General features: G+C 41.7%; 1 protein-coding gene across 4 annotated transcripts in view; it reads right to left on the bottom strand.

Annotated features, from left to right (window-relative positions):
* LOC108551408 (ankyrin repeat domain-containing protein 50) overlaps positions 1 to 26,239 on the bottom strand; it is an 84,104-nt gene extending 57,865 nt beyond the window's left edge. For all 4 annotated transcript variants that reach the window (XM_017905557.1, XM_017905558.1, XM_017905555.1 and 1 more), the window contains exon 1: positions 26,129 to 26,239. The gene's annotated coding sequence lies outside the window, so the exon portion shown is untranslated. The remainder of the gene's footprint in view (positions 1 to 26,128) is intronic.
* Between the last annotated feature and the right edge of the window lie 718 nt (positions 26,240 to 26,957).

Here is a 26,957-nt window from a genome sequence, read left to right as displayed (position 1 = left end):
TCTCCCGTGATGCATAAATACGAACGACGCGTTCCAACTTCAGATGCCAGCTTTCGTTCCCGCGCCATTGTCGCTCGTGTTTACTCTCCGTCGGTAATGCAGTTCGAACGGAATGCGTCGCAAATATGCACGTGAAAACGACAGTGGCTCGCAGAGACTGTGAGAACGTTCTTGCGAATCTATTTGCTTCACGCCACTCGCGATTCAGGTATTTCACTGTCCTAACCTATAATCGAAGACATCCCTAATTAGAGGTTAAGCGGCCACGACGCGATCAGAGAGCTGGCCGTGCTTCCTACAAATTGCCAACTGCAACGAATTGGGTTTCCACGATCTATATTTGTGTACATTTACATTTGATTGACTGTCGGATTTGACTTGCATTTAGCTTTTAGGTTATGCGAACGCTTATCCAATCTGGTTGCGAGATACGCTTGGAAACGACTTTAACCGTTTGCCTTCTCTCGTCTAACAGGAATATAAGTGACTTGTTAAAGCGAAATATGTCTCTTCGCGACAAAGATGACCCAAATTTCGAATTTTCAATTTTTTCCCGCCACAGCGTCGACGTAAAATTACACGCATGCGCGTTACGCGCCACGTTACGCATATCCAGCGGCAGGTTTTTTAACCTATTTTCCTCCTGCTTTCCTGTTTCCCTCGGTCACGTTATAGTAACTGGAATTGAGAAATAATGATGTCGACGGTTGTATGCAAATACCGGGAAATAAAGTGCATTTCGTACCCGCAACCGGTTCGAAAGCGAAGCGTATATGGAACAGCGGAAACATTATCGTATCGTGTTTTGTAGAAAAGTGCGTGATACTTTGCAACGGTGATATTAATAATAAACGTTATTGAATATAAAACGAATGATTGAACGTGCGAGCGGAATAAATCGTTATCGGCAACTCCGAGTGTCGCGAAAATTATAAATTTCACTGAATCTTTTTCCTTTTTCCCCTATTACTGGTGAATAATACGCGCATGCGTGCAATTATTTACGTATTAGAGACGAGTCTGGGAACTGGGAAAAGACGGGTTAACTCGACGCATCCGGTTTGTCGATGCCTCGAACTTGATAATTTATCGAGGTATCGCTTATTTTTAAGAAATTATTAAATTCGCATTTCCCCGTTAAGAAAATCAGTAGTAAATCGAAGCAACGAATTTTTAATACGTTAATTACACGAAACGCGAGGGAAGACTGGCTCGTCTCGATATCGATGTGTCAAGGGGTGCTTCTTGTAATCCAGTTTTAAAAAATTGGATAATCAGATGGTCCGAAATCATGTCACTCATTCGATCCCGCCTTTAAAAATACAAAGGCACTATAATTTCCAGAATTTTCGATAATTTCGTTAAAAAAATGTTGGAAAAAATTTGCGAAAATTGCGAAAACCAAAACGTATCATGGTTTCCTTGAAAAAAATTTTCAAAGATAATCAGATGATTCGAAATCACGTCAGCCATTCAAGCCCGTTTCTAAAAACACTAAGGCACTATAATTTCCAGAATTTTCGATAATTCTGTTAAAAAAAATATTGGAAAAAATCTGCGAAAATTGCAAAAACCAAAACGTATCATGGTTTCTTTCGAAAAAATTTCCAAAGATAATCAGATGGTCCGAAATCACGACAGCCATTCGAGCCTATTTTTAAAATCACGATTTACCTAAGATTCTATAATTTGCAGAATTTTCAGTAATTTTGTTAAAAAAGATATTGGAAGAAATCTGTGAAAATTGCGAAAACGAAAATGTATCAAAAAATTTCCTGGATTACAAGAATGCCCCCTTAATCGAATTCGATAACAAGAGCTGCTCGTAATTACCGCGTTATTAGAGCCGCATATAAATCCACGTTGCGTTAATAGGTACACAGAGTTGCAGCGTACTCACGCCAGCCAACCCCTCCTCAATGAAATTCTATTAAAACGAAACGAGGCACTACAGATTTCGCGGTCAGATTAAATCCGTTGTCGGTCTTATCGCGCGCAACTCTGACTAGTTAATTCTCGGCTATCCGCGTCCATCTATTGGCCCTTGATTACAGCCATTGTTGAGCGAAATTGTTAATGGCGCGTTTGCATAATGCAAGTTTCCCATTTTTCCGCAAAGTAAATATACTGCAGGTCGTAGTTGATCCTCGAGTTAGCCGTACCGGGCAAACATAACCTATAATTACATCCACTTCGATGCGATTCTGAATTATTTTTTAAAAACTCGGGTGTTGTAAGTATAAATGCCAATTATACTTATGATTCTCATATGCGGTTAGAAAATACATTCTTTTATCGTTATATAGGGTGTCCCATTTGACACGACGAAAAATTTTTAGAAACATTTCCCTTTTACAAAAAACACTTCATAATACTTAAAAAATACAAAAAATACTAAATACTGAAGAATGAATTATTAGAAAATACACGTCACCTTCGTAAATCACTTGTATATAAGTTCTTCCACTTTGCTAAAAATGGACACCCCGTATATCAGTGACAGAAATTCTTACAATCCTTTACTATTGTAACATATTCTTATTTACAGCCTCAACTTTTCAAAATTTATTTCACATTTCCTAAATTTTTATTCCAATCATTTTATCGCGAATTTTAATAATAATTTTTATAATATTTCTTAGATTTATTTATAACATTTTCTTCTTTATAACGCTGCATCCTATTTATGGATCTTCCTTCCACGTTAAAAAATGCGTGTAACGAGTAATTCGTGTTCTCGTTTCGAGTTCGGCGGCACGACTGTTCCAGCCAGTGTTGCCAAAATGGAATGGTACCCGGATAAATTCCCCACGCGTGCGCGCACGAGTTTCAATTATATTTGAACAGGTGAGACCGGGGAATTTTCAGATTTCGCGGACAGATTGCACATCGCCGGTTTCCCTTATCGCGATGGGAGAGAAGGGTACTTTACTGGGGCACGATAATCTATAAGCATTTATCGATTAAACGTTCCCTTGGTCCAACGCGCGCTAAAATAGAGTGTTGCGAGTGGAACAAGCCGGTGGCGATGCAAATAGCCTATGCGGAATGCAATATGCAACAGCACGATCGTTTTCGTTCGGTGTCATTATCGGAAATTAAGCGCCTCATTTTCATTCGAATATTCCAATGCCTCGTCATCCGGTCGCCGATTAATTTGCATCCTGTTTTTCGCCACGGCCGTTGCGTTTCGACGTTAGACGAAAAATCGGCGTTTTATCGATATTTAAGAGGCCATTAATTATGCACGATATCGGGTATTTATTTAATCAGCATCGCCAATAATTAATGTAAATAACCAGTTTGCCATGTATTATGCACTCCTGACGAATTATATCGTCACCCTATATCGACTACAATTAGACTGTCTATCGTTTATTTACCTCTCTGAAGTTCAAATTCTCATTTGATACCTTCCTTCTAAATATAGCGAATTAAATAATCCCAGAAGGAACATTCCAGTTGAGTATAAAATTAAATCGTCGACGTAAAATATGCTTAAAATTAATCCGCTTGAAGAAACCCAGTTTCATCTTTCGAATAAATCATAAATTTACATCTGATTCAATCAACCTCTTTATCACTCGTTTCATAGCTATTAAAACCAGCTGCTACCCTTCTTCGAATGTAAAATCGAATAAAATAAATTTGTATTAATTAAAAATAAACAAACGTTGCATTTTTACTCCTTTATTAAATCATTAAATCATTTTACATCTTCTTCTACTAGCCTTTCTTACCACTATTAGAACTAGCTGACCCTTCTAACATATAAAACCGAACGATTCTAACCTCAATGATTTAATCCATAAAATCGAATCGTCGCTGTTAAATAGACGAAATTAACCTCGTCTCTGCAAAACACCCTGGTACCCTCGATTAAATCACAGATGTACATCTGATTGGTCGAGTCATTCTCCTATTTGCTCCGCCATGTTTAGACCAGCGACGACTGCAGCGCCACCGCATAAGGTCTAAGATCGTGGTCGGAAAATGTTCACTTCCCGATGCCCGATTATTTTCACAGTTGCAGTGTTTATTCCGCGATTCAGTGCTCGCCAGGCTGGTACCACTCGCGTTTTAACAACAGCGCGAAATTAATTCGCGGCAGCGTGGCGCGTATGAAATAATGCGTATTAAATAACCCCGGACAAATTGAACACCGGCGACAGATCGTTAACTCGCGGGGCCCCGGGAGCGGCCGAATAATTTCCGTGCCCTCTTATAATTGCCGGGACACCGCTGTCGGCCGCTTTAAACGCCGCTTTATTTTAAACCGACACCGGGATAAATTAATAATTAATAGATAAACACCGGCGAACGGCGATTATATCCTATAACCGCGGACCGGTTCGACCTGCTAATGTAACAGGCTGCCGATAATTTAATCGCCTCGCCGCGAGAAATCAGGCGCTATACTCCTCGCTTTTTGCTGTTGCGTATGCCAATGAAAGTTCAGAGTTCGGGTTCGAAATTTTTGCCGCGTATCGTTTTGATGGTGGGAAAAAGATTGGGTCGAGGGAAGATTATTTTTTCTCAGTGATATAATTGCAGATTCATGTACGAATTATTGCTCATATTTGTGTTTGTATATATCTGTTTAAGCCTCTCGCGAGCAAGCGTAGGTAACGCAGCCTTAAGACGATTGTACCGTTAACTCACTAGCGCCACCACGGCCCGTAACTGCGATTTCTACTACTACCGAGATAATCTTGGAATCTTCTGACTACGTGTGTTATATTGCGTGCACAATATTGTTTTCTCTTCGTTGGTACTCATGAAGGGATTAATATATTTTTTAATCTACATATAAACAATTATGTATTGATATAATTATATTAAAATTAAAAATAAAAAATCTTAGAAATAAAAAAATCTAATTAAATTTTTAAAATCTTAAAAATCTAAATGGTTGGATGTGAGGTATTTTTTTATTTCTGTGGTGCCTGTTGGATCACAAGATAGAGTAGATCTCGATCATCAGAAAAATGACAGAAAATCAAATTTTTACGTACAACCCTCTGTATTCTTAATTCTTCCTTCACTATTAAAGCCATAGTCGTCGAAAAGAAAAAAGAAGAGAACAAAAATTAGGAGAACGAGGAGAGAAAATTATATACCCTCATGATCTAATTTTGGCATTCCACTGTGATATATCTTCCACACTTTTATTCGCCGGGAAAGAAAAAAGAAAATGTCGCAAAGGAACTTCGGGGAGCCTGGAAGACCAAAGGTAACGAAAAAGCCCGGATCATTAGCAAAATTAGACATGGTGAGGTGGAGGTAGCAGGGGGTGGTGCATTGGGAATGCACAGCTCGCGTGCGGTGTAGCAGCAGCGACGACAATCGTTAGGCATTCGAGCGAGCCGCGCGTGACCGAATCGGGAATTCCGTGGATGGAGCTGGCCAGTGCTCGCTTACGCGATTATTTCGGGGCACGTACGGCCATTGGACTTTTAGCCACGGCTTGGAAACGTCGAAGAATGTTTTGAAGGCGAAGGGTCGCAGGAAAACACGATCGTTCGCGATCGTTATGGGTCTCTCGAAATGGCGGCTTTCGCGTGTCGCGTCGTGTGCGACGACCGATGGCGAACTCCCTGGCAACTGTTACCTATAATATCGTATATACAGGGTGTACGAAAATTAATTACCGCTATTGCAACAGCGTGATTCTGTGTGAGTTAAACGAAGATCTATTAAAAAGGTCAAAGGTTCCAAGATCAAATTTTCTTTCATTTAATGCAGCGTATTTTAGTCCTCATGAGAAGAAAGTGTAGGAAACTAGGAGAATTTAAACTAGAAAAATAATTACAAAAATCTGAATCCAAATTTAAAATCAAACAGTGATATTCCATTACTCAAAAGCTTTAAGTCTCATTCTACATTGTCAACTAAAAAAAGAAGAAAAAGGAAACATACTAATATCCATTACGAAACCTAACATTCCAAATTTCACATCAGACTATACCATCATATTATTTACGCTACAACTCCAACTGTACCATTTCCAATAAAAAAAGAAAATACGAATATTTATTTGAAAACCCATTATTACCCATCCAAACCTCAATTAAAAGACTACAAGCTAAAATTTCAACCCAAAACACATTTCTCCACCTAAACCATCCACCTACCATCGCATCATCACCTAAAGCCTATCAACACCAGTTGAGTAACTCCTCCGAAACGGAACCCCTGGAAAAAAAGCACGAAAGCAAACACCAACGTCGAAAGTCGACACGTGTCGGTCCTCCATCTTCCACGGAATCTCTTTGTCTCGAAGGGACCAATATTGAAATTCCCAAGTCGCCTGTACCCGGCAGAAAAACGTTCCACGTCCCCCAGCATCCTCCCTCCTTCGAGGACTCTGTAGCCCCGGTTTCTCGGCATTTTTCCAGCTCCTCTGACCGTGCAATTAGCCGGTCAGCCGTCGGTCGGACTAATTGATTCGTCTGCTGGTAACCTTCTCGAAGACCTTCTTGAGAGGATGGCATCGCGAGACTTTAATCATTCCTCTCCTCTGGCCAACTCCAGCCGCAATTTCCGACGCGGCCCCGAGGGCCATGGCGGCCGTGATATTAACTTAAGACGACGGACTTCCGGTAGGGGGTCGGTCTGGGTGGTGGATTAACGCGCCGGCCACAATTTCGGTAATTAATATTCGCCGCCTGAATTCGCTGTTTAGCCGTGGACGACGGTAGATGGCAGTCTGCGACGTAATTTCTTATTTATTCCGTTTTTTCCCATGGCGCTGGCGTACGCTCGCTGTGCATATTAGGGCTGGTGGAAGGGGTAAGTGTTGCTCTCGGTGGTTGCAGGTGGTTGTAACGTTTTTGGGAGATGAATGTAATCGTTGGGGGTAAGGATGTTTAGCGATGAGAGAGGGAGCTGGGATGTTAGTGGTTAAGAGGATGGTGGGGTCAGGATTATGGGGTGGAAGATAGTTCTGGCAACATTTTGGGCAAATTTGTTTTGAGAAGCTTGTTAATGAAATTTTGCGAATCAAATAACCCAATTATAAGTAATCCAATTTCTCTTATCCCATTACGTACAAAAATTCTCGCAGCAACAATAATCAACCTTCCCGCGAGCGTCTCAAGTCAGCCTTAATATTTCCCACGTAACTCACTAGCGCCACCGCGGCTCGTAACTGCGATAGACACCTGGTCGAGCTATTTTCCAATTCTACACGGTACATTACGTTCGCGTGTTACGTTTTCATATCACTGGAAGAGTTAACAGCCCACAACTTATCGTAGGCAGATCCTCTCTCTTAGCTCCCATACTCACTGTACAATATCACGCTGCTAAAAGGTATCTACTACTCATCCAACTATCAATTACCGATTATTTACATCGCCATAAAGCTACGCAAATTATCCCGCGCAACAGCGACCTCTGCGATTTACAACTCACTGCTCACGGCATCATCAGTGGTTAAATTATCGCGCAAGAGGTTTCCGGTGTCTTAATCGGTCGTCACCGAGCGGACACAGTCAATTAGTCGCGGGGGCCAATTAGACAGCCGAAACAAGGAGCCCCGAGCCGTACACGGCTATCGTTCGGTTAATCGTTCCGAGGGACTTTTCGCGGCCCTCAAGCGGCCACGATCCGAAGTAATTAATTACACTCGGCACGCAACCAGCTCGATTGATCGGCGCGTATCGGCCACGTCCGCGCGGCTCGGTCGATCCTGCCTTGTGTTGGCATTCTCCGTGCCCTTGAACGGCACGATAATTTATTCGGTGCCATTAGCATCACTTGCCGGTGGCGGCGGTTCGTAAATGAGCTTTCACGTTAAAATAGCTCTCGTCTTTGCCCCGCTATCTGCCTTTTATACGCTACTCGCCCGGTCCCAGCGAATCCTCTCGCGAGCTCTTTGCGCGAAATGGACATTATTAAGCGTGGACGTTATTAGTTTTCGCGTAGAGCACGAAGTATGACCAAGTAGCACGTAGGATCGGCAAGATTTTCACTTCAGACCTGTGACACTCGTTGGAAGTAAACGTTGAAGAATTTTAACAGGGTTATTAGGTAAAAGATGCCTATTGATAGATTCTGTGGAAGATATAGGGACTTATCTAGGGGATTTTAATTTTTAACTTAACGTTGATTATAGTGTACTTAGATGTTAGTAACTAGGTTATTGAGAATAATTCCATGCTTGTGATAAACGAAAAAGTAAAAAGTTTTAAGTCTGTTATTCTTCGGGTTTGGTAGTTCCAGTGTTAATATCGTTAAGTTTTATTTAATTAGTATAATTTAGTTAGGTATTGAATTTAATGTAGTTGAATATTAGCTATTACAGGTTGCTTAATAAGAAATATCGGATTTCTGTAGTAGATAGTGCTCTTGCTTTTGAGTACAAAGCAGTGTTCCTAAGCTATTAAGTAGTAACGAAGTATAACCGCATGTTAATTCAAATTAGCAGGGTATAAGATGGTTAAAAATTATGGACAAAATTATCAGTACGTTATTCGACCAAGCTCTTTTTATATAAAAAAGAATCACTATTATTTGACACTAAAAATATCGATATTAATTTTTGCTTCATTCTTTGGAAAAATTGAAAAAATTACTAATTTACAAATTTTCGTATTCTCAGTTACTAATTGTAAACAAATGTCTTTGGAAAAATTTTAAAAATTACTAGTTTCCAAATTTTCGTCTTTACAGTCAGCCAAAGTATGCGAGCTATGCTTGACAAAATTAGTATTAAATTTTCCTGACGAGAAACACTGTAATTATATACGTACACCTAATTATTCTCCAAGTTTAATTTTAATTATTACTCATCTACTCTGCATATTAGATTCGCTGAGTCTTCGGTTACGACATGTCAGGTAAATTGAGGACGGGAAGACGTAACGTTTGACGTAATAGTCGAGCCGAAAGAGTTAAGAAGATAGGGAACGAGTTGAGACGCTCTCGCGCACGCGGTCTAATTACCAATTATTCGGTAAGTCAATGAACGGCAGTAATAGAAGGGCTAGGTAAATCTAGAGGCTGGTACGAAGCTGCCTCGTCCACGTTCGCTAAACGCCCTCGCTGTTAATGTACGAATCCACTTAGGCGCGCCCTGCCACGTCTGATTAGATTAATTTTAAGAAGCCTTCCTACAGCCTGCCTGGTTACTAGGCTCCTCGCGTTATACCGAGTTCGATGCCATGCGTTGCGTGTTTTCGCAGTCTTGGAATTAGCAAAGAGGAAAAACAAAGAGGAATTCTTACACTTCAATTCTGGAAGGTAATTACTTTAGCTCTGGTTCATTCTTGTGCCAATTCCATGGAACCGTTTTATTTGTTTTTGCGAAATAAAAGAAAATTGTGGTTTCTTACTACTAACAAGGAGAGTGCAAGTCCATTAGGTCGTAGATTTAGTTGAAACTTTGCCAGTTAGGTTAGGTTTAGTCATCCAGTTCAAGAAAATGTATTATAAGGGCAACTACTTGATAGTTTTCGAGATATTCATGATTAGAGTTTTATTATTGCCTTAATTGCAGATTTGTTTCGAATATTTATCAAGTGGCACACTGATGGCAATCTTTTTCACTTCTAGACTGTATACGTTGGCTGACTACTCTTCTTGGCACTCCTTCGTGTCCAACATAGGAAACTTACAGTCTGACATTGACTATAAACATTCGTGCCAAATTCCCATTCCAAGATCTCCAAAACCTTCCTTCTTTTATACTATAATTTCAATACTTCCTTCTTGCAGTGTCATCTCCAGCAGAACAAATTTACAATGCACCACTGACTATAAATATTCGTGCCAAATTCCCGTTTCTACAGTCTGTCAAACCTTGGCTAGCCATTCTTTCACATCCTACTGTCAAATATACAATCTCTCTTATCTCTAACAGGTCTAGGTTATCAATTAACTACTGATTATAACCATTCAAATTAAACTAGGCATTTCCAAGCTCTGCTAAACCTGAATACACTACCTTTATACCCTAATCTTAAGACTCACGAGGAGAGTGCAAGTCCTTCGAGTCATAGATTTAGTTGAAACTTTGCAGGTTTGTAGATTTAATCATCCAGTTTAAGAAAATATATTATAAGGGCATCTACTCGATAGTTTTCGAGATACTCGTGATTAAAGTTTTATTATTGCCTTAATTACAGATTTATTTCGAATATTTATCATGTGTCATTGTGACCTAATGGCGATGTCCGAAAATTCTCACGCTGGTGGCAATTTTCGGATGTTGTCGTTAGGCTACAATGCCACTTGATAACTATCGTTAACTATTCAGAAGAAATCTCTAGTTAAGAATAATAAGGCTTTAATCATAAATATCTGAACAACTATCGAGTAGTTCCTTGAACAGGGTGACTAAATCTACAAATCTGCAAAGTTTCAACTAAATCAATGACCCGAGGGACTTGTAGTTCCCTTGTCAGTCCTTTCACTATCATCCAAACTCATAAGCAGTCTATATATTCATTCCAAGATCTGCAAATCTTTATCTAACCATTCTAATCTTTGTCTTCCATACTAATTCCAAATACCCAATCATTCCTCTATCATCTCTATAATCAACAAACTGAACTCGAGATCACTCTTAAACATTCTTCCAAATTCCCATTTTCATAATCTGCGACGAAATCATTCCCATGATCTCACTCAAAGAGACTCTAAACCACGATATATAATGAAAGAAACTAGAATCAGTTCCTAATACTCGAGATATTCTATACATAATACTATTCTAGAAAAGACCAACCACTCTCCAAATTACACCATTACTCTCCAAATGTTTTCCAAAATTTCACCAAATATTTAAGGGAACATCTTGTACAATACGTTCGTGTGCGGATAAATATTGGCGAACGGACGATCGTGCCCGTGAGGATCAGGACGAGGAGGAATGGCAGGATCGCGAGATACGGGAATCGTTGTGTCACGTTTTCAAAAAATTGATTCTCGGGGCAAATAGAAGCGCGGCAGCTGCCGGCGCTCGCGAATGGCTATATCGAATACGACAGGAGATGGCGAAGTCTTTATAGCCGGCGCCAATTTTCCTAAGAAAGCGAGCAAATGGTAAATGGTAAATGGCGGACACGTGGGTTGACTCGTGGAACACGAACGTGCCACGTAACGACAAGATCTCGACGCCCACCCGGTGCTTGGATTAAAACTGTCCCTCTGTTCCCTGGAACCTGCACAGCCACCGGCTCGCAGGTACCTCTCATCTGTCAGCTCTGCCTTTTTCTTACCTCGACGAAACGGCCCTGTATTCCCGCAGCGACGACTTCAATTCTGGACGAAAATTTCGCTACGTGCTAGAGTCGATGCAACTCTGAAATGACGAATCACGACGTAAGTCGATGAAGCAGAATCGATGAGCGACTTGGGTTCCCTGAGTTAGAGATTAAGCGTTTGATGACTCTAGGGATGACTAGCGACGGAATTCGAAGCATTTCGAATCGTTTCGAATGTGATTCGAAAGCTGCGGCTCTTGAGAGTCTCGATGAGTCTTGGAAGTCTCGAGTCTTTAGTTTTGAAAGTCTTGAGTCTCTAGTCTTGAAAGTTTGGAGCTCTAGCCTTCAAAGGCTGAACTCTCCAGTCTTGAAAGTCTTGAGTACCTGATCTTGAAAGCCTGGAGTCTCTAGTTTCGAAGGTTTAGAGTGTCCAATCTAGAAAGTCTTTAGTCTCTGCTCTAGAAATTCTGGGAGTTCTAATCTCGAAAGCTTGAAGTCTCCAGTTTTGATAGTTTGAAGCCTCTAGGCTTGAAAGTTTGAGATCTCTAGTTTTGAAAATCATTTTGAAAGTATGGAGTTTCTAGTCTCGAAAGAAAAATTTGCCTCGCTTATGCAGATATGCTAAACAATTGGCAAAAATTCGACATACCGAATTATTACTCGCTCAACGAATAGTTATAGTCAGGCGAATAATAAATCTCGACCGTTTCGATCATGCTAAAACGAAATCCACGAAACGAGACTATCGATTTCTCTAAAATTCCTGGTATTGCAAAGAATATACTTGAACGTAACGAACGTCGTGACACGTAATCAGCAGCGCCACCACTCACCGGCTGGCTGGGCGATTACGGCGACACCTACCACGCGCCTTTCCAACCAAAGCGACCAGCTCCAATTTACACGTAACAATCGCTCAAATTGATTTAGACAGCTGGAACACACTGTGTCTCAACGCTCTGTGCACGTAGGACGTATCAAGCGAGTCGATCTGGTCGACAGACGTCGGTAACTTTCCGTCTGGCCAGTAATAATCGCCGGTAGCACGAGTCTATTTCCATAGTAATTTCTCTGCTGCGATAACGGTGAGCTTGTCTATGTGCACTTGCTCGGCGAATTCCATAGATATTACACGTGCACGAATTACGTTTTAGATACATGAATATTTAACATATATATATACATATTCCTCGCTCCATTGCTCCTCAAGTCAGGTGAACGGACTTCCAGCAGCCAGGCTTGTCTGAATTAATTGATCCGTGAACGCCGCCATATGCAGTCCGTTCGCGCGAGCTGTCCGTTTTAGGACAGTTGTCTGAAACGTGGCGCCGCCGTTGCGATATATCGCGGGCTTTTCCCCGTCTGTAATGTATGCACGCGCGGGTAGTTGTGGTGCTACGCTCTTGGCTTCGTTCGCTGTCACTCCCGATTGCGGTTTTAAGAGAAATCGGTTCCATTTGCGGTTCTGAATACGGAGGTGCGTATATATTATTTTCTGTACTTTCTTGCGCGATTTCCAATACGATTTCGGTGGATATAGTTATATCTTTTTGTTTTGAATATTATTTTTGGATATATTTTTATTATTTTTTTTATCCTTTTTGTTTTTTTATCCTATTATTTTAACCATTGTAAATTTACAATTATTTTAATATTTACTTACTATTATTCTACTATTGATATAACCCCCTTTTACTAATAACTGGAATTCAGAACTCAAAGATCTACAAGATTAGGAAAGAAAGTGCTGCCTCAATGTGAAAGAATTTTATTTGTTGTTGTTTCAAATTTAAATGTTACCATTTTATAAATTCCTCCTCCATTTTGTGCAATATTGTTTATAATGAAGTTGAAACAAATTATTGTAAATAATCAAGAAACGAATTTTGGATTCCTCGAGAGATTCGAACCGTGGTCCGCATATTGAAAGACAACAACTTAACCCATCGCGCCAAGCCATCATTGCTTATATGTCAGCTATATATTTGGTATTTTATAAGCAACGCTTATGCTACTTTTATAGAACATTCCTTCTAGTCTTACACTTGGGATTTATCTCATATATTACACAATATTATTATTCTTTCTATACAGTTTACCATAAATTACCATAACTTAATACAAATCGCGTCGTAAATTTCTTGCATCTAATATAACCTCGCTTATCAACGACATTATTTCCCAAAACTTCTTCGCCCATCAAACCCCTCACACGAGTTATTACAAAAATAACCATGTACCCATCACTATTGCTTCCTTCTACCTCGCCTAATCCTTCGCCCTAAGAAACAAAGAACCAAATATAACCCGCGTGTGCACCCCTCACCTGTCATCTGCAGTTCAAACCACGCATCAATGCCTCCGCTTTGGTATTAAAATCTGCCGCACGAGGAGCTCAGAAAAAAAAACCCTTTTCACCCCGTGTTCTCATCCCGGAGCAACAAATTACCCACCGCCCCTGGAGGGCGCTGAAAAAGCTTCTGAATACTCTCGAAGCGGACCAACGCGAAGAACCAATGGAACTCGTCCCTTTTATACCCCCTGCGAGCGTGTGATTTCGCGAAAGTCGCGTCCGTGGCCCTTTTCACGCCGCCCTTCACCCCCACTCCCAACCCGTCCGCTCGAATTAGTATCCCATTCTGCGTCGCTCGAAGAGAAGCGGTGCTGCCGCAGTCGCACAGAATAAACAGCTACCCCCACTCCTGCGCCTCTACCCCACCACCGGCGGGCCGCGCAATGCAAGCTGGGTACTTTATAAACCGAATACTCCCGCGACGCGCGAGCGAAGCGAGACAGAGGAGCTGTGATCGCCGTGAATCGCAGACGTTCGAGGTGTACGCCTTCCGAATTACACGGCGATTCATCGTCACAGCGTTTCAACCACGAGTCGACGAAAATGGCCACTAATTACCGAGTCGCAGCCGACGTTCCGGGTTATTATGCGTTGGCCACTGTGGACGATCGAAGACCGTGGGATTGGGTGGATGTAAGACGATTGTCCGGGGTTTGTAGAGAAGGAGAAGGGGGTGGAGGCGGTTTTAAGGGTTGCTTCCGCGGGGTATATTGTGCGTGACGGATCCTCGGATGTTCTTGTCGAAGGGATGTGCGGGTTTAACGTCGGTGGGTGGAGATTAACGGTCCTGCGTGGGTGTCCCTGGTAGGGAGTCACGGGAGGTCTGCCATTGTTTGCGTTGGCTTGAATTGACGCCATTTTTCGGCTGCTGGTCTTTCAAGCTTTCTTTTTATAGCCTGGCTTTGCGAAGAGGTTTGGCTGGTTAGGTATTTGGGTAAGAGAGAAAAGGGAATTGGTAATCAGACGGATTATGGCTGAGGTAACAATAGGTTGGTCTTGGGGGGTCTGCTGGTGTGTAGGTTGCCTTCGGCTTCTGGATTTTTCGCATTTCTTTTTCAACCTTTCGCCGAGAGATATGATTATCTGGGTATAGAATGAATTCGAAATATTCACCCCTTGTGGCTTTGAGCACCTTCGGTGGTTTATCCTAACTGGTACATAGTTGGGAGAACCTTTTTCGAAGTGCTACTTGAAATTTGATTTTGTGTTATGTGTTTATGTTACATATTTATTTTGAAATTAAATTAAGGTACAAAGGACTGTACGTTAGATATAAAAATTAGGAAAAATGGAGCGAAATAGGATGGCCAGTTTAACTAGATATGTAGCAGTTTATAAATAACAGTGTGTTCGATTAATTCCAATTTTTTGCTTCCACACACACACTTGAAAGTGTTCGAACATTTACATTTACTACATTCACCAATTGAGATCCCAATATTGTATTAGTAAAATCAAAAAATAACTAATAAAGATATATAAGATATTTACATTACATTTGTCGGAGATATGGACCGTGGTGGCGCTAGTGAGTTAAATGGAAAATCCGCCTAAGGCTATTATAAGCAACGAAATATGAATCAACGTTATATCGAACCTTCCTATTTCTTAATTAATGATACTTTTCACTAATATTATACATTTCCTATCACATTTAAGAGCTCCTTATTTATCAATCCTATTACCTCCATAAAAAAAAAGAAAAAAGAAAGAAAAGCGAGAAAAACATAGAAATTTATTTTAAATATAAGGAGTTAAGCATCGATGTAATCTAAACCTTCTACTGTTTTCATTACCCTATAAAAGTGAGCAAATACAGTCCATTCTGTAGCAAACAGACCACGGAGCTGAGAATCAGTGGAACGTTAAATTCTATAAATTTTATTATACTTTCAGTACTCAGTGTTCAGACAACTGACACCACATCTTACTATTCGTTTCATTGTTGCAATACCTTTTAGAACACGTATTTAATTGTGTTCATCGCGAGGAAGCAGCGACGGATAGGCACCGATCAAACAAATCCGAACGACGACGAACCACAAGTAAACCAATAAAATCCTAATCCGAAAGAAACGATGATCGTAAAGGATGCTTAGCATTCGCTCATAAAACAGCGAGCATCCAGCAAAGGTCGAGGATCAGCCGTCGATATCCTCCCGGATGCGACTCACACGCGGTTCTAAAATAATATCCAGCTTGGAATACCATCTCGCAGGCTAATCCTCTTCGAATCACGGTTACAGGCGAATATTAAAAGGCGGTGTATCGAGTATTCCCTTGTTATTCTCAACGTGGCTGGAACCCGTATCGATCGCTTCTTGACACAAATATGGAATTCCCATTATTCCCGTGCATTATCCAGCCGGTGGTGGCCATAAAAAGGCAGAGAACTATTTACGGAACGAAAGAGAATTTCGTTTCACCGACGTGGTATGCAGCCAACGACGATCCATCCGATACACAAAGTGCACTTCTCTGAGAAGCTAACGAATACCATTCTTCTACCTTTCGTTCCATCGTCTCGGAGAGTTCCACGTGCACCATCCTCGTCGTCATCGTTCTCTTAATTAACAGACGTGGAAATGATAGCAGCCGCGATGAAACACTGGCTATTTCCCGCTTTGATCTCCCTGTGTAATTGAATTTTTTCACCCCGGCTGTTTTATGCCTTGCCTCTTTTTAAACATTACCGAATACGGACAGTCCATTTCCGCCTCCCGATTCCATTCGCCCTGGAATTATCCTGTCTATCCAAGCATCGCCGATTTGTAAGACCTTCCCGCCATTTCTTTAGAAATATCCTCGTTAATGTTGCAAGTGCACTCTGCGGAATATCCTTCCTGAGTGCCATCGAACGATGGTTTCGTGCGGCCATCGAATCTAGGGGTACCTAGAATTTCAGAGGTACGATCTAGGGATTTTTCTCGTTTCAACACAAAAGTCACGAATATAAAGTAACAAAAGAGAGGAAGATAAGACATAAATATAGATAGATGACACAAAGTTAGACATAAGCGATGACGATAATTAAATATCCATAATTAGCTTTCGACCCAAGTGACGACCAACGCTAGCTCTATCAAAATCACCTGCATGTTTCAATTATTCCACTAGTTCGGTAATTCTCTTCTTAAGGAGACTAACAGAAACTCAGACATCTTCAGTCAATATCACGTTAGACGTAGCCAACAGAGCTTGCAAACCCAGACCACTTCGTCCCGCTGATTTAATTCCGTTCTGACCCAAAATTATCCTAGTATCTTAGCATGAATAGGAAACGCGTGTTCCATCCATCCCTGCGGGTATCCTGACCACTTTGTAGGCGAACACTCCGGCCAGGTTTGCGATGAAACACGAGTCGCGGTGAATTACAACGCCATCCCGACATAGAAGCCACCTTGTGATACATATTGGTCCACGGCCAGCACACGATCCTCCTTCCACGAGGCGGACCGAGCGACCAAGAGTTACGAGGAACATGGAAGAGAACCCTTTCCAGGAGAAACAGGGACCACGGTGTTCCTTTATTTATTAAGCGGACTTCAAAGAGCCGGAAGTAACGAGGAACGGTGAAACCCAAGCACCCAAGGACTCTCAGAGGCTGGGTATTGTCCTGGGACTTCCGGGTGCCATGCTCTTTGACGATTTTTTCCTGCCAGTTTGAGCTGGTAGCCTGTCGTGATTGGAATATCGATGAGGTTCACGAGAATAATTCAAGAGAGAAGAACAATATTCGAGGTATTTAGCTGTTTCAGACTGGGCGTGATGAGAAGGGCACGTCTGACACGTTGGCAGCTTTATGGTTCTTGGTATTGGTTAATTTTCTTCGTCTTTTATGCTATTTTTTGGAAACACTGTGTTTATCTCTTTGAAGTGACTCTGATGGCTAGCCTCATCCTCCTGGACGTCGTTCAAGCCATGCGTAACCCATTTGTCTATTTTACTTTGTTCTTTTATTCTGGCTAACGAATGATGATAGAATAGCTCAGTTTGGTTTGAAGAGCTATTTCTCCTGGCATTTGTCATGGTTTATTTTCAGCAATATCTCGTGTACAGCGTCATTTTCTAATCTTTCTCTTGGCTTTCTCTCTAACAGGAGGTCATCAGTCTTGAGCTTTACTCGAGTTTTACTTAAACGGGTAGCTCATGCTTTCAGCTCGTGCTATCTGTCTAGACTGATGACGTCGAACGAGGAAATTCTCTTACTTTTGTTATAATATACACGTATCAAATATCGAATATCTTCTTTGTTCATTCTATCAGCCTGGATCCTCATTTTTCACTGGCACAGGAGCTTTCACATGCTGCAGGAGCTTCGAGGCTATTCAGTAATCAGTTAGTACTTTGCAATAATTAAATTCTAGCAGGGTACCAGGTGAATTCACGAAAGGGTTGCAATTAGCAACTGCACCTGTCTTTAAAACGTCACTGTATGCCTTTCCCAAGTGAAAAAATTGATATTTCACGATATATAGTATGAGATATTTATTAAACTACGTTGACTAGGTTAGTATCAGTGGGAACCAAGTGTACGTATAGCGAATATCTATCAATCAAGCATCCAAAGGACCAAAGGCTTAATCTAAAGGCTGAAAGACTTGAGACACCACCGAATGACCAAAGTTCCTGGAGGACACACCAACGCCATCATGGACGACGCAAAATTTAGCCCGGACCATGCATCCGCTGAGCGCCTGACCCTCTTCCACCTAATCCGATCTTCCCGCAACCCCTTTTTACCATAACGACGACGACTACGAGCGAAAAGCGGGACAAAATGGCGTAACAGGCCAACCAACACCTAGCCAGTGAACCGACGAACTAACAAACGACCAAAACGACCCGAAGAACAAGAAGGTGGAAGAAGACGGCGGGGAAGGAGCCCAAGGTGTGTCGTTAACCGCGCGAAGAGCGGCTTAATCTGACCACAGGCTGTTTCATTAGCGGTCGCGTCGCTGTTAATCCCGGCCAGGGTTGGAAGGGGTGGCAATGGCTGTCGCAACAGACAGCAGGAAGGTCTCGGGACCCAGCAGGAAGAAGGAAGAGGAGCCGGAGGACAGACGGTATCGCGGCTCACCAGGGAACAAAGCTTCCTCTATATCAGTTTGCGTTACCTGAGATGAAATTGCCTTGGTCCTGTCCTAGCCGTGGCCAACCGGGTATACACCGGGTCCTCTCGATATACAGGGTGGGTTAATAACGATCACCACGTCGCAGGACTCGTCATCTATTACTATACTGCATAAAAAATACCTCAAATGCAATTTTTTCATCAGGAAGGTGATTTCAACGTTCTCAAATTCCATATTTTCTCAGATATCGAGGTAATCTTGAATTTTATTTTAAGATTCGTATATTCTAGTCATAGTATCTTAACGTATTATCGCAACGAGATAAGTTCAACGATCTGTAATAAAGCGAAAATTTATTCATTTTGAAGATTAAGACGAAGGGGAAATTCTTAAATAGAAATTTCTTCGAGATAGTATATAAGAAAAAAGAAAATGGAGACATTTAAAAAATTAAAAAATTGGGATGTAATGAAATTAAAATGCTTTTAGTATTTAAAAGATTGTTTTATGTAGATAATAGATAATGAGTTATTTCGAGTGGCTATTTTTATTGAACCACCCGGTATAAAAACAGGAAATAAATTTCTCCTATCTAACTTTGCAAACTCTCCATCCCCTATTCTCTGTCGTATCGCTAATTTTCTGGGGAAGTTTGCAGCTGTCTGCTAGGGGAATTAAGTAAAAAGAATTGGCAATTTGTAATTTGCGGTTAATGATGATGCTATAGTGATGCTATAGTGAAGATGAATAGGTATTTGGCGATGATAATTGGAATTAAAGTATACTAATTTCGGTATGAAAAATTTTTTTTACCCCAAAATTACTAGACACCTAGAAAATTTTAGCCAAGCTTTAGGTATCACTTATTTGCCGAGAATTCTTTAAATATTTTGTTAAGATAATCGAGATTTTCATTTAAAGCCGTTTTAATCTGTTTTCATCTACGACGAGGCTCAGCATACTTAGGGCTGTTTGCTTTGTAGTTATTTGACATTTGCATTCATTGCAGATGGATTGATTTAGAAAGTAGATATGAATACGTTAGCTTCGTATGACCTATCCTAAGTCTATTTAACACTGCTTGATCTTTCCGATCATATCTGCACTATCCATTCAACTAAAACACATAATAAGTATATAGATTTAAAAGGTCGTCGAAAATTTTTCAGAAGCTACATCAAAAAAAATTTTAAATATACGAGTCTATAGTAACAAATTAATATTGTTAATAACAAATTGTTCTCAACATAAATTTATAACAAAAGTGAAAAAATTAATAAATTATTAGCTATTAATAGAACTTACGACGTACTTGTGTTAAAATGTATTCGTATAATTTGCAAAAGTTTATAAATTATTACATTGATTGTTAATAACAAATTAATATTGTTATTAACAAATTGCTCGCAACGTATATTTATAATAAAAGTGAAAAAATTAATAAATTATTGGTTAATAAAGCGAAAAAATAATAAATAATGGAATCGGTAAAGTCCGAAAATTTCTGATCGGAGTGGGGGGGGCTCGGCCGATCAGCGGCTATATAAGGAGCGACGCGACGCAGCAGAACTCATTTGCCGGTTCGACTTCGGAAGTGTAACATCTAAATTTTCGTTGTGCGCGAGGGATGGGAGTCGAAGTGAGGTTGGGGTTAGCCACCCCACCCTCATCCCACCCCATTAATCAATTTACTAATCATTTCTTTTTTGTTTTCAGATATTAATTATTTTTTCTTTTTACAGGTTTTAATTATTTTTTCACTTTCCAGCTTTTATTTTCCGTTTATATTTATTTTCATTCGAATATTTCGTATAATATTCGAATGTTTCATCGTTAGATTATTTATGTCTCATCGTTGGGTAGTTTATATCTCATCGCTGGGTTCTTCATGTCTCATCGTTGGCTTATTTATTCCATTTAATTGATCTTTATGGTTTATATTTGTATATTTGATTTTATTATGTTTGTCTAATCTATTACTAATCTTTTTCTTTTCAGCTTCTCAGGCTTTCAAGACGTTGGACGATACGGAATGTGTGTGCTTAGACCTAAGTAGACCTAAGTACTTATAAGATAGATACCTAGACTAAGTCCCATGTGAGCGTTATTCGTTTAAAGGTAAGCTACCTAACTTGGAGCGAACATATATATTTTTCCTTATCCCTCTCGTTACCCAATAGAACATAATTGTTCTCGCGATAATCGCGATTGTTCTTAAGTACCGACTAGCCTACGCTACGTACTTCCCGTGTATTCGACAACTCCACGCCTCGTAAGTCATTCTCACGGCTCGTCTCCGGCACTCAATTCTGCCACTGTCAATCTCGTCATGCATCGGGATCTTTGGTGGCTCTCGGGCTGGTGAGGCATCTGGGGCAACACGAGGGTCCGTCGACCTTAGTCGTCCTGGGTGCCAATCCGTGCACACGACCGGGGGATGGGCCCTGCAGTCGGAATCATTGCAAGAGCGTGCCTGCCTGCCCCTCTAGCACTTGGTGGCTATGTGGTTATGTTTGCATAGAGCCGGGGTATGGAGCATGCGCGTGATTCCGACTGTTAGGCCTCGCATAGGACCCTCGGATTGACTCTGGGTGTTTCACTGGTTCGTTGGCTGCCTTAGATCATCGAGTAAGCCATGGCGAGGTCGGCGGTGGCAGGGTGGGCAAGGCCCGATCGGGAGGGTGCTGAGGTGTGAAGTTGTCTTGTACACGGGAGTGCGTGGCGTAGGCTAGTCGGTCTTTCGAATAATCGCGTCCCTTTTGTAAGACACGATATTTAATAAATTGTCAGTAGCTTCACTTTAACTTAATTCGCTCCAAGTTAGATTAGGATACCTTTGATACAGATAACGCCAGCAGGCAGCGCCATTAGGGCGCATGTCGGGTCTCGATGCGTAGCCACCTCCACGTGGTGAGATCTGGTAATTGGTATTATTTTCCAAAGATTTTTCTTTGGAAAATAATTCCAAGCTAAGAGCTACGCATGCATTATTATTTAAGATAGAGAAAGATTAAAATAGTTGTAAATCTAGCCTTCATTTTTCATCGGCAACCTCCAAAGTCCAAAGATACCAACTTTGCTGTACAGATCAAAAGGTATCCTTATATTTTCACTAACTTTTCGTGAAAATTCCCCATTGTGTGTCGTACCACGTACATACACACCTGTCCTCTTCGATCACGAATCGGTGGGCGATTTTTCCTGCAGAACAGATGAGAAATAAATAACGTGGCTTTCCTTCTCTTCCATTAACGGCAGAATGATGGTCACGTAGAGGTACGTGGCAAGTGTCTCGCAGTTGCCCGTTCCGCAGGCGACACAGATTGCGTCTTCGGGGATTATATCGCCGTTGCAGTTACCAAAGTTACTAAAAAGCCATTTTCTTGCCCGTCGAGATTCATCGTGGACGCAAGGGGGTTAGGTGGTCGGCTCTCACAGCGAGAGTATCTGACCAACTGTGTTTCGCGTAACTTATGCAGTGACGAACGAGGCCAGAGTCCATGGGACCGGGCAGAGTTTCAAATTCTTGCCTCCGTTCCTTGTCCGAAATTTAAGTCGAGGAAACGACCCGGGAGTTTGTAACAGATGTGTCGCTTACTTTCTACTCACACCCTCTCCGTGTTTTCCTCGAGCTATCCTTTCCTCCCTCTCTTCTTCTGTCTCTCTTCAACATTTCTTCCGTCCTTTGTTTTCTCACTCCCTTTCTATCGTATATACACTTTGTTCTATCATTTGTCCTTTCTTCTTCTCAATATTTTTTTCTCTCTCTCTTTTATCTCTATTTATCTATCTTCCTCGTCTTCCATTCTTTGTTTTCTCTCTTTTCATTTTGTTTTTCTTGTCTTTAGCTCCCTCTTTCTTCCTTTTTCTTTATATATTATTATAGTTCCTTTATTTGTCTGTTTACCCGTCTATCCCTATCAGTTTTCCCTGTTCTATGTATATTGATTTATCCCTTTGCCTATCTAAATTCTCTTTCCTCTTTCGTTCTGTCTGCAGTTCTTCTTTCCTCCATCTCTCTATTAATTTGCCTATCTAGCTTCTTTCCCTCTCCCTGTCTCTCTCACCGCGCATCTCCTGTCGCATCTCCTACCTACATCTACCTACACTTTACCCAAAAGACAGAGGCGTCCTCTCCTCAGATACAAGCTAGCGCAAGCATCGCCGTGATTCCAACAACGATAGATCTAACCTAAAAAGAGCAGCAGCGGGAACGAGGAAACAATTACGTGGAAAATTTATTTCTCCCCAGCGCCACGCCGTTATAAGCCGCGAACTACACGCCATTGTCCGTTCTTATTACACTTTTTCCCCGTGGCGCTGCCGCCGCCCGGGTTATTCCGTTGCTCCCGTTGTTTCCGCCCGTTTAATCGGGAATACCGGAATGAAGTTATTAAACTCGCTCAAAGAGGCGAGAGGAGGCCCTATTTCACCGTCCTCCGCGACTGATTCCGACCCTTACCCGGACAGATAAACGTGGATTTATCGCGCCAGCTTCAACGCGGAGGACTCGGATTTGCGGTGGCCTTCACCCCACCTATATTATCGGGACGGGCCGGTCGATCTTCAGCCAGCGCCGCCTGGCGGCGAAATTTATCGCGTCGCCCACGCGCGACGCCTGGATTTGTGGCTTTCAGCGAAACGGTTAGCCTCGGACCGGGGGTTCCCGGACCCCTCGTGCGCGATCGTCATGCTCGACGGTGATTTCGTGAGCGGGAATAGGGGACGGGGTTCCTCCGGAATTCCGAGGTGAAAAACGTGGGGTTGAACGGACTGTTATGCGAACTGGACAGCTGAGATAACGCGATAGGCACTTACGTATGGGCAAAGGAAGCGTGATAGGTTAGATTTCTATGGGAGGACTGGGATTTTGTGCGCTTTCGGGTCGTTGAGGGAATGGAGCATCGTATCAACTGACTTTTATTAGTCGGGGGTCGTACGAGAAGGCATGGGAACGTGGTACTATGCGATTTTTAGCAATGGGAGTAATGAAGCGGTATCTGATGAGTTCCATTAGGTACTTGGTAGAGGGAAAGTCGAAGAAATATAGTAGATTGTGATTTTTATTAATTGAAACAACGTAGTACCACGTGTTATGAGATTGCCTGGCATTAGTTACTCCGAAGAAATTGATATTTTATAAATTAGAACTTAATAACACGCGAATTTTATTAATGCAACGCAGTAGTACATCTATCAGAATTGAAGGAGAATTGAAATTTAGTGACTGTACCTAAATAAATCGAATTAACGTATCTGCAGGAAACTTAAATACCACGTCCCATGTTAACCCTTTGCGCTGGACGATTTTTTGGCTAAAGAAGGGCACGAGATGAAAAATTTTCTGCTATAAAACTGATAATATTTGCTTAGTAATAAATAAGAAATCGTATACTAATTAACACGTCAAATTATTTAATTTCGATACCTTGCACACTGTTACATTATTTTAAATTTGATATATTAATTAATATCGAGCTTGAAATTTTATCAAACAGTGACTGAAGAGCACCTCTCGAGTGCAAAGGGTTAAAAATACCAGGTAACCTGTACCTCTGCGCGAATAATAATTCTAAGTAACAAATGCACAGTAAATCCCCGTATTATTCTACATACATGAAACATAGGATTACATAACCTAACCTAAATCCAATCCATCACTCGATCTTTCATCTACCGTCTACCTATCCGTAAAACCTATAAACCACGTTTACAATTAAACTACAACTAACGCTCACAGAGACGGACACGAGAAACCATACAATCTTGCAGTCGAACGCGAAGTTAGAAACTGTGCCGATTCCTGAGAGCATTCATTCGCTTCGCCACGTGTCACGCTTCGGACAGGCCGTGGATGGGGTAGCATATTATGCAAGCGGTCGCCTGCATCTCTTCGCATCCACACAGCCACGTGTGCAAGCTCACGTTCGATACATCGGTAGATGCCGTCGCGTTCGACCCATTTTCCAACAATGCTCGACCCGTTTATTATTAGATGCGGAGATACCGGCCTGTCGACCGAGCCACCGGAATAAAGACGACACTAGCGCCGCCGGCCCGTATCTCGCTGTTCGACGCACGTACACAGGCAGCTGCAGTCCAACGTGCACGGATCACGCGCGGATGCTGGTAAAGCGATCGTGTATTCCGCCTTGCTGATTTCAATGATTCAGGAACCGCTTCCGTTGCACGTCGTGCGCATGAATAACGTAGCCGTACAGGATCTGTTCATTTTCTGATCTGATTCGAGATTAGGGGGTACACCCCGGGAGTATCGGGATTTGGCTGCGAGATACGTCAATTTTCTGGAATTTCAAGTCGACCAGCGGTTCGTGTCTTGCTTTCCACTTTCTTTGATACGCTGATGTCACGGGTGTGTCGGATATTGGTGGAAGGTTTACAGCTGAACGATGCGATTTGGGATTAGAATGCATCCCGGGACCTGGGATATCGAGTTTTACTCGTGTGACGCGAATCTCAAGCGGATATATGCTTTTTAGAAATTGTTTTCGATGTTTTCAGATGTTAAGACTAGGGACGAGAATGTCCCTTGTGAGGCACCAAGCTTTAATCGTGGGATTCATCGATTGTCCGAAATTCAAGATAGGCAGGTGGACGTGATGCCTATATATGAATACACTTCACGAATAACGTAACTCACAAGGTCTATTAATTTTTCATGTGATCTAGAATTAGAATACGTCCCGAAACTCGAGATATCGAGCTTTGCCTGAATTTCTCACGATTTGGAACTGACAAATAGATATTAACGCGCTCTGGTACCCCGAAATAACCCTGTCAGACGTTAGAAGGGACTCACAGCTGGGAAGCATCAATAAATGATACAGGTCTACGGAATCTGTTCAGTTCGTAACGTGATTTGGGATCAGAACGTGTCTCGAGACTTGGCATACCGGGCTTCGCTTATGCGATTCATGGATTTTTCAAAATTTGAGTAACCATTTTATCACGTATACATGCATCTTCCATTAACCTCCATATTTCACTCGTGAAATAGAGTGAGATGACACTTTGATGACACGAAATAAAATTCCTTCCGTTATCTGCGGTACCACTAGAAATAACAGGATTAAATTCACACGCGTCACCCTGTATATGAAATAAAAATACACCGACGATATTCCATTTAGTAATCTCCGAGGAAGACGCGAAGATCGTTGGATCGTGAAACGAGGGCAAAATTCGCGGGTAAAATCACGCGTTATGCAACCGGAAGAGGGTGCAGCACCGCGTCAGTGGATTCGCAGAGGACGTGTTTACAGAAGACTGACGGGGAGGAATAAGCCGTCGGCAAACACGTAGGTTCAGCGAAAAAGTATGTCATAAGCGAAATTTCGTTTGAGTTTGTTAGAACTGTCTTCCATCGACGGATGGGGTAAGAGGAGGAAGAATAAGGGGTTGAAGAGGAACGGAGAGGAAGCCTCCGTTCGAGAAATGCCTTAAAATGCACGCTACGTTGCACGACTCACCCTCTGACGCGCCGGTACACCTGTTCTCTCCGTCGTCTTTTCGAATTTCCACCCCTTCCTGCTGCTCCTCCTGCTGCTCCTCCTGCTTCTCCTCGCCCTCTTGCTTTCGTTTCCTGAAAACAAACGAGACGCTGTGGTTAAAGGCGAGGAAAATATCACGCGTGCAACAGTTTGACGGATGTCTTCGCGGAGAAACGTGGAAAGTTGAGGGGTTTCTAAACTAGGGGCGGCTCAGCTCAGACTGGCTCGGTAGAATAGTTCTCGGGTCTTGGGATTTCCGAATTTCCAATATCACAAATTTTTCCAACTTTTTCCAACTTTTCCTCGCCTACAAACAACTTCGACATTTTTGGTATGGCATTCCCGACGTTTTAAATAAGGGTTGTTCTCGAATAGTTGAGATCTGGGGATTTTCGGGGAATCTAGTAATTTTTCCACGCTTCTAGTTTAAAGTATCAAGAATTCTGTACGTTCATATTTTAAATACAGATTTTCTTTTTTCGGCAGACAGCTGGTACTCGGGAGTGTCCTACTACCCCAAATTTTGATCTCCTTTGATGAAGATGGAGAGTTTCGTGGAGTGGATTGAATTAGCAGGATTTTATCGATCCTCCCCCGATACGAATTTAAAGATATTAAAATTATTAATTAGGGGATAGTATCATTTTCGTAGAGTCCTATTCCATTTAATTCCAACTTTCTAATTTTTAATAGCAAAGGAACTTTTCTAATTGAAATTACGTTAAACAAAAATAAAAGTTTCATAATATTGCTACATTCTGTATAATTTCACCCCCACATCTACACAGAATTAACGTCAAATACAGGA

The sequence above is a fragment of the Eufriesea mexicana genome, unplaced genomic scaffold (assembly GCF_001483705.2).
Source record: "Eufriesea mexicana isolate 0111107269 unplaced genomic scaffold, ASM148370v2 scaffold3953, whole genome shotgun sequence".
Classification (NCBI taxonomy): domain Eukaryota; kingdom Metazoa; phylum Arthropoda; class Insecta; order Hymenoptera; family Apidae; genus Eufriesea; species Eufriesea mexicana.
The sequence above is the reverse complement of the archived record's forward strand: the minus strand, read 5'-3'. Positions and strand labels throughout refer to the sequence as shown.